The following is a 16,006-nucleotide window of genomic DNA, read 5'->3' as shown; positions in this document are numbered from 1 at the left end:
CAGGTTTCAATTTAGCGGCCCAGGGCCACTTCTCTGATGTGGGGGAATTTACCCCTCTGAGGTGGACTGGGCAGCTGTGTGTCCCCAGGCTGGGCAAGGAGGATGAGCTGCCTGGAGGCCTGGATGGCTGCATTCTCAGGGCTGTATTTTCACCAGGATCTCTTCTCCGATCTTCAACAAATGTGACCTCTGCCAGCTCTGCCTGAGCTTCTCAGCTCTGCTGCCTCTGGGATATAGGCTGGGAGACAAAGGGGCTGGCTCATCGTTAGATGCCAGCTATTTTTTTCCACATGGGCTCTGGGAATAGTTACTAATCATATCAGACCCTGAAACGATTTAAGACTTTCTTATCTGCAAAGCATGAGATCTGTTGCTGGCACACAAACTAATCCCAAACTACCTCAGCACAATAACACACACATTTTTAAATTTTAGTGTAAAATATACCATTAATCAACTATCAACAAGTATTCATTCATTTATGACGTACTGTGCTAGGCGATATGGGGGAGACAGTAAAAAGCTCAGACCTGCTCTGGAAGAGTTGGTCAGATCATTATGGGTAAATCTTGTTCTCCACCCCACCTTAATGGACCCTTTTATTACAGAAACATTGTTATGAGTTGAATTGTGCCACCCCAGATTCGTATGTTGAAGTCCCAATGCCCAGTATCTCAGAATATGACTTTATTTGGTAACAGAGTCATCACAGATGTAATTATTTAAGACGAGGTCATACTGAAACAAGGTAGGCCTCTAATCCAATATGACTGGTATCTTTATAAAAAAGGGGAAATTTAGACACCGACTTATAGACAGGAAGAATGCTATATGAAGGTAGGAGTTATGTTACCACAAGCCAAAGAGCTGCCAGAAGCTAGGAGAGAGGCCTGAAATAGTTCCTTTCCTGTGCCTTCATCAGAGGGAGCATGGCCCTGTTGACCTCGATCTTGAACTTCTGGCCTCCAGAACTGTGAGACAATAAACGTATTGTTTAAGTCATCTGGCTTGTGACACTTTGTTATGGCAGTATAGCGAACCAATACAAATGTGTAGCAAACCAATACAAATGTGAAGCATGTGTCCACCCATTTTCATTGGGGAAAACTGTCAACTCATCATTGGCTTGAGTGCACAGTCTTGTCCGACTCTTCTTCATTCTGCCAACACAGGTCAAGTGTCACCGACTCAGGACTTCTTTATCTAAAGAGGCCCCTGCATCCTCTGTCCCAGTACCCTATTTTAATTCTGCATAGACTTGTCACTGTCTGACATGATTTTGCTTATTTTTTATTATCTACTTTCCATGCTAGAACGTAAGCTCTTGGGGGCCAATGCTTCTATCTATGTTGTTTAGTGCTTAACACATAGTAGGTGTTTGAAAAGCATTTGTTGCAAGAAAAAATAAATGAGAAAGTAAGGTTTAATTCGGGGATATAAATTTTTTTGTGTAGTCAGAACTGTGCTTCTGGACACTACTGATTTCCTTCTTCCTTCCCTCCTACCTTCTATCTTTCTCTCTCTCTCTCTTACAGTGTTGAGAGAAAGTATTAGGTCTTGCTGCATGAACACAGACAACATGGGCCTGAGTGGTTCTTGCCCCACCGTGGGTGAGCATGGTTTTGTTTGGTTTCATACTTCGCTTTGTCTCTGAGCGGTTAATTCTCAATCCTACTCGGCCACCTCTCCTAGGAGGAAAAGCAGTAGGAAGGAACTAGATCTTCCAGGGAAACTGCGCATGACAACTGTGGAGCTCAAGGAGACTTCCTGGAGGAAGAAGCTTCCTCTGCCTCTGCATTTGAGAGGGAGAGGCTGTGTAGACCTAGGAGCAGGGACTAGGAGCAACATGTGGATGTATCTAAGCAGTCCTGAGACATCAGAAAGAATTAGGAAGTGATGTGATGTGATAGTCCTGCTTCCTGCCTTTGAAACTCCCAGCCCAACATGAAAGGGGCTCAGAATCATAAGTTGGTTCTGGGATGACAATGTGGCTGTGTTCATGCTCACCAGCTAGAGAAACACATGAATTTTGGACTGAGATGATAAGCTGTGGGTGGAGGAGGCTCCTGAGGAAATGCTTCAGATAAACGTTTCTGGGATAAAATCCTCGCCCAGAGGGTGACAGTGGGAACGCAGAAGAAAAGGATTGACATAATTGTTGATGATACATTTGGTGGCTGATTAAATGTTATCTTTATGTATGATTTATACTTCACCTGCTTCTGAAAAGGATTTAGAGGGGATGACTAGTTGAAGGTGAGAGATGAGTTAAAAGTGACCCTAACTTCTCAAGCCTGAGTGATGAGGAAAAGAGGGTGTTTGCTCTATCGGAGGCAGGAAGGGCTGGGAGGAGGATATACTTGTGAGCAGACAATGATTTGTTCAGTTTTGGATTTGTCACTCTTGAGGTGATGATGGGACATTAAAATAGAAAAGTCTACTAGACGGTTATAAGCACATTACTCAGAGAATTCCTATCTTTGATAGGCAAGTGTCTGAATAAACAAATATATGTGATTAGCACATAAATATGAACCCCTTAATTTGTAGCTGTAGCCATTGTTTTCTTTTTACTACTTTTCAGTGTAATACTTTAGTTTCAAATGAACTATAATTGTATCACATATGTGCAAGTGTGTGTGTGTGCGCGCGCGCGCGCACACACACACACACACACACACACAGTCTATTTTCTGCAGTTGTATCCCAGGATCTTGAAACTATACCAAATTGCTGGAAGTTTTGCTTTCCTGTGTCCTGGGAGAGCCTTTTGGTCTGCGCTCTGTGTGCTCACTCCACTTCAGTTCACTGATAGGAACTTCCAATTTGTTCTCTTGTGATCTCTCCCTTATCTGTATCTTGAGTAGCAGGAATGCATTCCAGCATTCTCCCTTGGCTGTGACAGATTGTTACACTGTAAAGCCCCTTCAAGTAACTTTTCTTCTGCCTGCCTTCCTCTCAGAGAAGCTGTTAGTGTTCTCCTTGGAAAAGTACATGAAACAATGGGTGATGATAGCTAGGGTGGGAACACACTAAATGAGCACTGAGTTAGGACTTAGCAGCAAAATGAAGAGGTCATAGCCATGAGAAGTTTCCAAGGTTGCTGATGTGTAAAAATGTCTACTTGGCAAGTATACCTTCCTTAAAGACTCAGAAGTAGAAGGGCATCAATTTATTATTCCCTTCTAGCACTGATTCTTTTATAAAATCCAAGACAAGTTTTCATTTTTATTTTCTATATGTGTACATGTCAAAATTCAGAATTTGCTTAAGATTCACTAATACCTATATCTTAAACTCTCTTTGCTTCAGTGGGACCCAAGAAAAAGATGCTTTTCTTTTTAGTTTCTAAGTCTTTACAAACATAAGTAATGTTTTAAAATTATGCAAATAAAATGCTCAAAGAAACAGAAGACTACAGATTTATGAGTCAAATCTGTAATCTCTTACCCTTGAATTCCATTCTTCTCAGAAGGTAGCTAGCTAACACTCCAATAAGTAGCTTTCCACGCCTTTTTCTGTAGGAGGTATGATCAAACAATACAGTGAATGTTTAAATAAAAAAAATTATTACAGTAAAAGACACATTGCCATTAATCCACTTCAAAATACTCCCCCTCGCTTCAAACACACTTATCCCATCATTCTTGCCACTTTCTGAAGCAGTTCTGGAAGTCCTCTTTTGTGTCTTTTTTTAAGGAGGGCGCAGCTCACAGTGGCCCATGAAGGGATGGAACCCACCACTTTGGTGTTATTAGCACCATGCTCTAACCAACTGAACTAACCGGCCACCCGTGAGTGTCTTTAGTTGCGCTGCTGTGGCTGCCTCGATGTCCTGAATTGATTCAAAATGTTTACCTATCTGGTCTTTTTGACTTTGCAGGAGAGCCAGAAGTTGTAGGTGTCAGATCCAGCGAATAAAGTGGATGAGGACAAACTGTAATGTTCTTGTTTGATAGATGTTGCTGTACCAGAAGTGATGTGTGACACGGAGCCTTTTGTTGTGATCGAAAAGTATGGTGAATGCTGCTGCCAAGTGCCATCCAACAGAAAGGCAGGGATCTTCAATACAGGAAGTGGCACCTCGAGCCTTACCAACAGTGTATGACAAGTTTCAACTTATTTGGTGCAGTCGTTCAGGTGTGAGCTATGGTTGAGAGAAAGTGTGTTTTAAAGTGTGATGTAAATCATGGATCACGAGCAACTTATTAACATGAAATGGGCACATGGTTTCATCCTCCATCAAGACAATGCTCCTGTCACACAATCGCTTCTGTTATATGGCAATTTCTGTCAAATAAAAACATTATGGTGTGTCCTCATCCACCTTATTCACCAGATCTGGCATCGCACGACTTCTGGCTCTTCCCCAAAGTCAAAATGATTCAAGACATAGAGGCAGCCAGTGCAGCTAAAGGCTCCCATGTAAGAGGACTTCCAGAACTGCTTCTGAAAGTGACAAGAATGATGGAATAAGTGTGTTTGAAGCGAGAGAGAGTATTTTGAGGGAGATTAATAGCAATCAATGTGTCTTTTACTGTAATAAATTCTTTTTAATGTAAACATTCACTGCACTGTTTGCTCATACCTCATATGTTTAAAAATATACTTGGAATGCTCTACCCCACGTGGGCATATGGCTATCTCCTCTGTCCAGTTCAGATGCCATTTCCTCAGGGAGGCCTTTTCTGATGACACAATCTAAATTAGCATCCTCCTCATCCCATATCGTCTTTCACATATCACCCTTTTGATTTTCCCAGTTGCATTTATTACCATCTGTAATAGGCAAAATAATGCCCCATACCCTGCCAAAGATGTCCATGCCCCAATCCTGGGAACCTGTGAATGTGTTACTTTTCATGGCAAAGGGGACTAAATGTGGTGAGATTAACTGTACAGACCTTGAGGTTGAGAGCTTAACTACCATGGGGGCTTAATTTAATTCCATGAGTCCTTGAAAATAGAGAACCATTCCTGACTGGTGAAAGAGAAGAAGGACAAGAGATTTAAAGTGTGAGAGAGGCTTGACCCACATTTCTTGGCTTTGAAGATAGAAGATAGGGGCCACCAGCCAAAGAATGCAGGTGGCTTCTAGAAGCTGGGACTGACCGTCAGATAACAGCCAGTAAAGAAATGGGGACCTCAGTCCTACAACCACAGTAACTGAATTCTGCCAACAACTCAAATGAGCAAGGAAACAGGTCCTTCCCTAGAGCATCCAGAAGAAATGCAGCCCTTTCTGGGTGAGTCTTGGGTTGGGATTCTTACCTACCTGTGAGATAATAAATTTCTGTTGTTTAAGCCTCTACGTGAGCAGTACTTTGTTATAGTGACAATGGAAAACTAATACACCATCAAAATTATTTCGTTTTTTTTATTGGTTTGCTTATTTATTGTCTTCCTGTCCACCAGAATGTGAGCTTTAGGAGAGACTTTGTCTATTTGATCCACTGAATAAGTGAATACATAATGTGTACATATTTATATATGATATCAGATTATACATATTATTTGATAACTTGCTTTTTGTACTTAATGATATATCTTAGAGATCTTTCCATGTCAGTTCATATAGATAAAATTCATTATTTTTGTTCACTCTACTACATTCAATTCATGATTGGATGTATAATCATTTTGTTAACCATTCCCTTACTGATGGACATATAGGTTATTTCAGCTTTTCACTTTCTTGTCTCTGGGCATATGTCCAAGTATTTCTGTGGGATAGAAATAGAATTGTTGGATTAAAGTGTATGTCCTTTTAAGTTTGATGGACCTGCTAAATTACTCTCTAAAAATGCTGTACCAAGGGACATCCCCAATAACTGAGAGTAAGAGTAGGAGAGTAATTATTTCCCTACACTTTTGGCAATGCTGGTCTCAGTGATCCGTTTGATTTTTTTTATTTTTAACTAACAAGTAGGCAAAAATATCTTATTGTGGCTTAATGTCTGCATTTCCCTGATCGCGATTAAGGTTGAACAGCTTTTCTCCTACGTTTATTAGCTATTTGTATTTGTTTTCTGTAAATTGGGCTCTGGTGTCAGAATACAAAGATTTAAATCCTGACTCTAGCAGTTACTAACTGTATAATTCTGAGCAAGTTACTAAATTTCTCTGTGTCAGTTTTCTTGCCTGCAAAATGGAGATGATAATAGTATCTGATCAAAAGGGTTATAATGGAAATCAATTGAGTTTCTACATGTAAAGTGCTTAGGATATTGCCTGACAAATAATTTCCTCTCAATCAATGTTAGCTATATTCTTGTCCATTTTTCCCCTTTAGGTTGCTTTATTTTTGATTTGCAAAAGCTCTTTATATATTATTGAATGTGATTTGCTGTGTGAAAAATATTAAATGCAAATATTTGCAAATATTTTCTCCTAGTTGTTTGTCTTTTAGCTTTGCTTGTGGTATACTTCATCTTAAAGAACTTAAAAATTCTTTCTAATTATCCATCTTTTTTCTTTATGAAGCTTTATATAGAACATATATATATAGCATTATATTCTTGCTTAGAAAAATATTCCTAATCACAAGATTATAAAAATATTCTCCCACATTTTGTTCCATTATATTTTTATTTTTTGAGTGTGTTTAGCTCTTGAATTACTTTGGAATTTATTTTGTGTATAGCAATCTGAGGTTTCTTCCAAAGTACAGAAATGATTCTCTCAGTGCTATTTATTGCATATACTCTGCCCTTCCTCCACTGATTTAAAATGCCTGATTAACTAATGTATTAAATTCACATGTACATGAAACTTTTCTATGTATTTCTCTCTCTTTACTCTTTTCTGGTGATCTGTAGGCACAAATACCTTTTTAATTTATATAATTACATAGAATATACAATATTTGATCATGTACATTCACATTTTAATTTTTTCCCTAAATCTTTTTGAATATTTTTAACCTTTTCTCCTTTATATGAACTTTAGTCAGTTTGTCAAGTTTATTGAGATTATTTTGAACATATGGATTTACTTGGAGAGAATTGTTGCATGTACAATATTGAGTGTTTTAGCACATTTATTATTTGGTTTAATCTTAGTGTTTTGCTGTTGTCATCATAAGATCCTTTGTTCATTTGTCCTTTTCCAAGTAGATATTGTTGATAAATAAAGATACTAGTGTTTTTTATATTGATCTTATATCTGGCAATGTTATTTATCTCTTAACATTAGTCAGAACAGTTTTCCCGTTGATTCTTTTAGATTTCTGGGTAGATAATCACATCATACACAAATAATTACTTTTCTCTCTTTCCATTTTCCCATCTCACTTTTTCTGTACTTCTTGTGTTGCCTGGATGATGGCATAATTGATGGCAGAATTTCTTGTCCTCAGTTTAAATGGGAGAGGTTTTATTATGCTTCTTATTTAACTTGTTTTTGTCATGTATAGATTTTTAGATTGGTTGTGACTTAGTTAAAGAAATCCCCTTCCTTAGTTATAAAAGGGAATATGTGCAGGGAAGTTGATGATGTGTTCATATAAAGAATGGAGAATAGGTCTGGAAAGAATGTTCTCTTTGGTACAGTGATGTGGAGAGAAAGAGGGAAGAAGAATGGAGGGATAACGTGTAAGGGAAATATGATGAAAAGGGAGAGAAGAACTAAATAAGGGAGAAAATTAAAGCAAAACAAAACAAAAACTGAAGAGGATGCATGTTTTCAGACCTCAGTATAAATGGTGGCTGGACGACTTGCCTTTTGGGTAGAACAAAGGACATGTTGCAGGAGGAAGGGACAGCAGATGATAGGCACTGGGTAAGGACAATTGTGGGGGGCATCTTCATAGCATCAGGATTGAAGTGGAATGATGGTAGAGCCTTAACCGCAAAGCTTTCCCAACATACTGCTAGCAACCCTGTGCCAGTTCAATTAATGACAGTACAATATTCAAACCTCATTACCATTCCAACAAATGCTGTTGATGGGGCACAAATGTTTGGGGGGAGCATTGTCAACTGTGTGCTTAAGATTGGTTGTGGCAAGTTTGGCCATAAAAGCAGCCTTAGCGTATCAGCACATATTCCTTTGTCAAGTCCATTTGGTACCACACCCTCTACCCGCCTACCACAAAAATGGCCTGCTCAAAGGTGATGGAACACATTATAGAACACTTTAAATATTCTGCCAATTTTCAACTCTCACCAAGCAGGTAAATGCCTTATAGAAAGACAAGGATATTCCTGCATAAATGAAATCAGAATTACTGTAACTCAAGTTCCCTCAGTATCTCAATCCATTAAAGCACATCTAATGTTCATCTACTCCTCTAAAGATGTCAGACTATGACACCTGAATATTTTCATGTCCATGTTATTTTTAAGGGTCTTTTTCTCATAATCATTGGTTTCTTTCTTTCTTTAAACCATTCACTGTAAAAAAGGTTAAAGTCATTTTACTTTTAAAATGGGACCCAGGTTTTTGTTTTTCTCATTCTCAAATGAATATCTATTCAAGTTCTCTTCTCTTAGGCTGTCACTGGACTTTGTAGTATCTTTATCACAGCACTTACATTGCTGTTGGTGTTAGTTGTTCTAGACGCTATGGCATCTGTGGGCTGACACTGTGTCCTTTTTGGCTTTCTTTCTCTCATTCTTAACACAGTGCCATATACAGTGTGATGTATACATTTGTTGAATAATACATGAAAGAAATGAGCAAGATAGCAAGCTAGTGGTTCGGAGTGGATGTATCAAGATAAACATGAGGGGGAGGTAAAAATTTTGCCAAGTATATTTTAGTAATTTTGCTTAATGAAACAATTGATTAGTCATATGATTAGAATATTGGTTGATATATACTACCACTACCACCATCCTTGTGGTAGTTGTGGTCTCACCATCATCATCATCATCATCACCACCACCAGACTATTAGATAACAATTTTGGAGGGGCAAGAGGTCAAGTGATGCTTGATGTCTAACTCATTATTTCTCTCATCAGTCCTAGGAAATGGTAGGTGGTGGGCATTAATTTATTTCTGGGCTGTGTGTGTGGAAGGCTGTTCTCCCTGGGGCAGGGCTGAGCAGATCCTCTTTCTGTTTGCTGTCATTTGTCCAGCTGAAGAGCAAAGGGCCTTGCAGAGCAGCCAGAGGTCCCCTAGCTGCTGACAGTAGGCAGTTTGTGGACTCCTTGGGAAAGGGCACAGCGGTGTTCTGAAGGAGGGAAACTGGCTGGGCAAATTTTCATTCATTTTCAGGCACCCGTTTCTCTTCAGTCCCGCTCTGGCCAGTTTCCCTTTGGGGCCTCTAGGTCTTCAGAATAGATAAGTACTGCAGGCCCTTGAGCCTCTGCTTAAACCTAAACACTCCTCCTCATTCTGTAGGGAGCACTCGGGTGGGAGCAGAGGAAAAAGCACTGCTTTGTTCTTTCTTGGATGAGAAAATGAGTCTGGATTAGTAGGACAGAGTGTTGTAAAGGCAGCCTAGTGTCCTAAAAGATAGATTTAAATTCGTAAAATCTAGACATGAAGAAAGGGGCCTTACAAATAAGTTGGTTTATTCCCCTTATTTTACAAAGGAGAAAATTGATACCTGGAGATCACTCAGTGGTAGAATCAGGACTAAATACAAGAGTCCCTAGTCCAAGACTCATTTGTGATAGTTACTTGAATTAAATTATTCATTGTTATTAAAGATATATGATTGTAAAAATGTATTGATAACTTTCAAGTAAAGCAAGAGATAGCTTTATTTCTAATCCAAAAATAAAGCATTACGTTTCCAAGATATGGTTTTGTGTAATCTGCTATTTTTGTCACTATATCTTAGTCGTGCTTTTCCAGAAAAAGTAGGGACACCAAGTCAAAGTATAAAGCCAGCTTATTTTTTGAGTATTCAATTTTAGAAAAAGGTGGCAGCACAGAGTAGAGAATAGAGAATGACAGAGCTGGGTTCTAGTCTGAACCCGATCCTAGCTTTCTGTGGGGCTGTCAAGCACTGCTCAGCTCTGATAGTTCATCTGTGAAATGTTTTCTTTTCCCTGTAGGATCCTGAAGACACACATGAGCAAAGACATGTCAAAGTGCTTTGAAACGTACTTTATAGAATGGAATTGCATTCATCCATTTATGTTAAGAAGCAGAGCTATTAGCTTAAGATGTATTCCTGAGGACTTTATTCCAAAATGTCAACTATTACCTTCTTTGCAGACATTCTCTTAGGTAAGGCTTAAAAGTTGCTAATAACTTTGGAGAGAGTGGTAATTAGAAAGAGGTAATAATGCAAGGCTGTGGGTTTCTACCCCTAATCTGACTGACTCCCCGACGTCACACACCTGTCCTCTGGCTGGGGTGCTTAATGATAGCAGAAGCAAACTCTTAGAACTCTGACACTTAAAATCCTCAACTTCTTCACTTCAAAGCATCCACTCTGTCAAATATTGGAAATCTCTGAATTTACAATGTCAATAATTACTTAAAGTTGCTTAAAAATAATTCTGACACTTTTGGTCTTTATTTCACTTTTGAAATTGTAGAGGGAAAACTGAACAATTTTAACATCTTAAACATCTAAGATGTTCTATGAGTTCGAGCTAGTCCACTGTGTCTGAAATGTGTTACTAAATGTGAAGGTGGATGGGTTGAATAAAAGGCCAAGAAAGAAAACAAGATAGTGGGAAAGGTAAAATAGCGCTGGCCAAAGAATGCCAGGACAGCTGTTTAGTAGGTTTTGCCTAGTAAATGTGCTTACTACTTAAATCTAACAACTTTGTCTTAACTAGGAGAAGAAAGTAGCAAGGCAACTGTTGTTGATTCAAGATGCACAAAAACCACCAGGGACATATGGGGAGGAACTGAGTTGTCTGTCTTCAGGGCAAGGACTGGAGGGGCAGCTTTCTCCCAGACAGGAGTTCATGATGTCTTTGTTGAGCTGTCCCCACTCCTAGTTGCAGATGCAGGTGGCCACCATATCTGAGTCTCCATCCACCTGGCTAACACCATCAGTCTGCCCCTCTGTGGTGATTTCCTGAGACCCCTGCCCCACCCAACTTTCAGGCACACCCAAGCAACTTCCAGTGGCTTTTCCATACAAACAGCCTCTCTTGCATCATGCTGTGGAATTTCCTAAAATCTCTCAGAGGTTCACAAATCCCAAATAAATAGCATCTGGCTTTGGTGTGCCCCATACCTATTGCTGAGCAGCACAAGCCTGGCACTAGTAGCAGCTTAGCCTCCTGGGGCACCTCCAAGCCCAGTGTGGGAGGTGGCCATCTGCAGATTGCTTTGTGGTTCATGCCAGGTGAACTTGGCCTGCAATGGAGCCCCTCCCAGGAGTTCCTGGGGCTGGCACACCCTGTGGCTGGCTTCAGACCGAGCTGGAGCACCACCTGGCCACTGCCAAAGACAAATACTTCCAAAGGGCAGACTGGGCAGGCACCAGAGCCCTGTTAAAGTGAATCCTTCTTCATAGGATCAGCCCCTGCACAACAGCTCCTCCATTGTAGTCACAGCAAGGACTCATACCAAATCAGTCAAGGGTCAATCCCTTCCAACTAGTAGGAAATGAAGAATACAGTGACTGAAATGAAGAATACATTAGGGGGAATCAACAGTAGATTAAATGAAGCAGAGGATTGAATCAGCAATTTATATGATAAGGTAGCAAAAACCACCCAATCAGAACAGCAAAATGAAAAAAGAATCCTAAAAAAAAAAAAAAAAAAAAATGAGGATAGTTTAAGGAGCCTCTGGGACACCATCAAGTGCACCAACAGTCACATCTTTGGGATACCAGAAGGACAAGAAAGAGAACAAGGAACTGAAAACCTAATTGAAGAAATAATGATGGAAAACTTTCCTAACCTAGCAAAGGAAATAAACATACAAGGCCAGAAAGCACAGAGATGAACAAGATGAACCCAAAGAGGTCCACACCAAGATACATCATAATAAAAATGCCAAAGATTAAAGACAAAGAAGGAATCTTAAAAGCAGCAAGAGAAAAGCAGTTGGTTACCTACAAGTGTGCTCCCATAAGACTCTCAGATGATTTCTCAACAGAAAATTTGCAGGCCCGAAGGAATTGGCACAAAATATTCAACGTGATGAAAAACAAGAACCTATAACCAAGGTTAATCTGCCCAGAAAAGCTGTTATTTAGAATCAAGGGACAGATAAAGAGCTTCTCAGACAAGAACAAGCTAAAGGAGTTCAACACCACCAAATCAGTATTACAAGGAAAGTTAGAGGGACTTCTTTAAGACAAAAAATAAAAAAAAAGTAATAAAAAATAAAATAAAAAGTATGAATAATAAAATGGTAATAGTTACATATCTACTAACAATTACTTTAAATGTGATGGATTAAATTCTCCATTGAAAAGACAAAGTGACTGAATGGATATGCAAACAAGACCCTTACATATGCTGCCTACAAGAGACTCTCTTCACATTGAAAGACACACACACACTGAAAGGAAAGAAATAGAAAAAGATATTTCATTAAAAAAAAAAGCTGGTGTAACAATACTTATATTAGACAAAATAGTCTTTAAAACAAAGGCTATAACAAGAAACAAAGAAGGACCTAGTAATTCTACTTCTGGGTATTTATCCAAAGAAACCTCAAACTATACTTTGAGGGGACATGTGCATTCATATGTTCATTGCAGCATTGTTTACAATAGCCAAGATGTGGAGGCAGTCTGGGTGTTCGTTGATGGATGGATGGATAAAGAGTAATATTATGGAATATAACTCTGCCATGGAAGGAAATGGATTCTTGCCACCTGTGGCAGCATGGGTGGACTTGAAGGATATTGTGCCGAGTGGAGTATGTCAGACAGCGAAAGACAGAAGCAATGTGATTTTGTTTATATGTGGAATCTAAAGAACAAAATAAACAAACAAACCAGAAACAAACTTATAGAGACAGAGAATATTTTGATGGTTGCCAGATGGGAGATGGATGAGGGTGCAGGTGAAAAAGAGGAAGGGATTAAGAACTTAATACAAATTGGTTGTTACAAAGTAGTCATGGTGATGTAGGGTATAGCATAAGGAATATAATCAATAATTTTGTAATAACTATGTATAGTCTCAGATGGATACTAGATTTGTTTGGGAGATAGATGGGAGGATTGGGGGCAGGATGAAAAAGTTAAGGGGATTAAGGAGCAGAAATTAGTAGTTACAAAATAGTCATGGGGATGTAAAATAAAGCATAGGGAATATAGTCAACAATATGCTAATAACTATGTATATTGCCAGGTGGTTACTAGACTAGTCAGGAGGATTGCTTCTTAAATTATATAAATGTCTAATCACTATGCTGTACACCTGAAATTAATATAAAATAATATGGAATGTAAACTGCAATTGAAAATTTTAAAAAAAGGGGGAGGTGAAAGGAAATAAGAGGTTCAAATTTCTAGGTATAAAACAAATAATGTACGGGGATGTAATGTACAGCATAGGGAATATAGTCAATAATACTGTGATAGCATGGTAGTATGTCAGATGGTTGTTGGACTTATCATGGTGATCACTTCTTTAAGGGTATAGATGTTGAACAACTATGGTGTACACCTGAAACTAATATAATATTGTATGTTTGCTATATTTTTTAAAATATTAAAAATAAAATAGAGACCATTGCCTCTTGGTCTTTTGGCTAAGATCAAGTGTAAACTGAGAGCATGTACTCTTTTTCAAAAGACATCTTAGAGAATTTAAGAATTCAAAATTATAATCTAAAAAATAAAAGATGTAGAATTGCCCCCCCCCCCCAAAGGATGTCCCTGAATCACTTTAGCTTTAGTACAAACTGTTTCTTTCTATAAGCACACATGTAACAAAGAGGATGCATGCTACCCTTAACCAAAAAAACTAAAAGAAGAAACAAGGCTTCTGATGGGCAGAGAGGACTTATTATTCTTTGTCCGATACCCCAAAGAAGCAACTCAGTTATTTTTTTCAAGCTGAATCTATGAGGGAGGCAAGTTTTGTTTCTGAAGGTGTTCAAAACTCCTTCCCTTCTTTTCGTAGCACATCCTCTCTTTTCATGAATTCCCTTACCACTGGGCAGCTGATGCCCTCATGGTGTGTCCCAGTTCTCCCTAAGAGTTCTGCCTATGCCAGCTACCTCAAGGAGTGCCTCAAAATCTTGATTCAGTCTAACACCTTTTCCCAACAAAATTTACCCCCCCTTTTGTCACTTTCCCTCATGACCTTGTCAAATAATATTAGTTACTGTAATAATGGCTGAGAGCATCTTCATATGATGAGGGAACCTTAATGTTTTAATCTAAAGAAGGAATGATTATCTGGCATAATTGATAGTGTGACAGAAGAACTCTTTGGTACCAGATCACTCCTGATCCAATTCTCTAGTATTATTGTTAACAGACATGGAAGTCTAGTCTGTGAAAGGACAGCTTCTGGGTTCCAGGAGGACACAGGACTCTAGATTCACCTCTGCACTTCAAAGCAGAAAAAAACCCAGGAGTTTGTGCAACTGATAAGAAGTACACACCTATTTACTTTCCCAAGTCCTGAACAAAGAGGCCAAGCCAAGGATGTTTGAGCCCAGCCCATCATGAGTTTCCAGGAAATGACTGACCCAGAAGCCACAAATGCTTTCAGAAGGCCTGGAATTAGAGATGGTAATGAACTCATAAATGGGTGAGGGGGAAGGATTTACATGTAAGCTGCCCATTTCCATGGATACAAGGCTCCTTTCATTTATTTTTACTGGGCTTCTATAGCGAGTCAGAGCTCCAAATCTGATAGGACATCTGTGCTTCATTAGCTGTGTTTCATTAGGTTTATAATGTGATTTAAACGGACCCCTCAAAGCTGCAACAGGGGAGGCTCCTCACAGTCCCAAGTTCCAGGCCTCGCCTTGCAGGGGGTCCATGCAATGGCTCCATGAATGGAGATGAGTGCTCAGAGGTCACGGGGTGGCTGGATGATGGATCTCAGGCTAGGATGAGGTCAAGAACATCTTTTATTCTTCAATGAAGGTCTGAAAAAAAGGGGTTGTGCCACATCTGAGAGCATCTCTATAGGGAAAAAGAAGAATTTGGCTGTGAGGGCCAGGAAGTCTCTCCTAATTCTAGCTGTTTGGGTTCTTTTACTCACCACTGTAGCCTTCCCCCTTCTCTGCTTTGGAAGTCAGCACAATTAACACGTGTTTTCTAGGTTATGGGAGGAAATGTAAAACATGACGGCAGTTTGGTGGACTGCAACAGGAAGCAGGAAGCAGCCACTTTTGAGTGTTCCCTCCAGCAATGATTAAAGTAGAAGCAGGTAGTCAGTCATGTGACAGGACTGAAATGTATAAACTGGGTATCACACTGCTCTGAGAATAGTTGCTATGGTAACCCAGACAGAGATGGAACAGCAGTAAAGGAGAGCTGCCCTGAAAGCAAATGTTATTGATTAAATGAGATTTTTTTTTGGGGGGGCGGGGTGGAGGTGGGGGTGGTTGACAGTGGTGAGAACGGGAGTAGGAGGCAGGTGACCGTACTGTAATGACCATACGCGGAATGTGATTTGGTTGTATATTGACAAATCGTGTCAGGAGTCCTCACGGAAACTGGAAGTTAAATGACGATGGGCACAAGCTACTGTGTCCATGGCTGAACTTTCTGATTTCAACATTACTTAGTAAATTCATTGTTTCTTAAGAAAATCTAAGATGTGGGAGCCAGGTGGCATTGCTGGCCCTGATCATCTGAAGCAGGGTTATTTTCCTGCAGAGTTTACGGCTGTGTCCACTAAGCACCTGATTATTTCTAATTGGGTCCCACATTCTGCCTTAAATCGTTCACATTACCATTCCAGAGGTAGCTATTTGGTTTAAGAGATGGGGTGGCCTCTAAATGAATCCTTATTCCAACTTTGAAAAGCACACTCCCTGTGAACTTCTTGCATTGTATTCTATCTACACTGATTTCCCCTGAACAGCAACATTTAGAAAAGAACCTTGTCCTACTTTTCAGGATAATTGTGAGAAATAACTTATTAATGATTATAAAGCAG

This window comes from Rhinolophus ferrumequinum, chromosome 19 (genome assembly GCF_004115265.2).
Source record: "Rhinolophus ferrumequinum isolate MPI-CBG mRhiFer1 chromosome 19, mRhiFer1_v1.p, whole genome shotgun sequence".
Lineage (NCBI taxonomy): Eukaryota > Metazoa > Chordata > Mammalia > Chiroptera > Rhinolophidae > Rhinolophus > Rhinolophus ferrumequinum.
Note: the sequence above shows the minus strand (reverse complement) of the source record.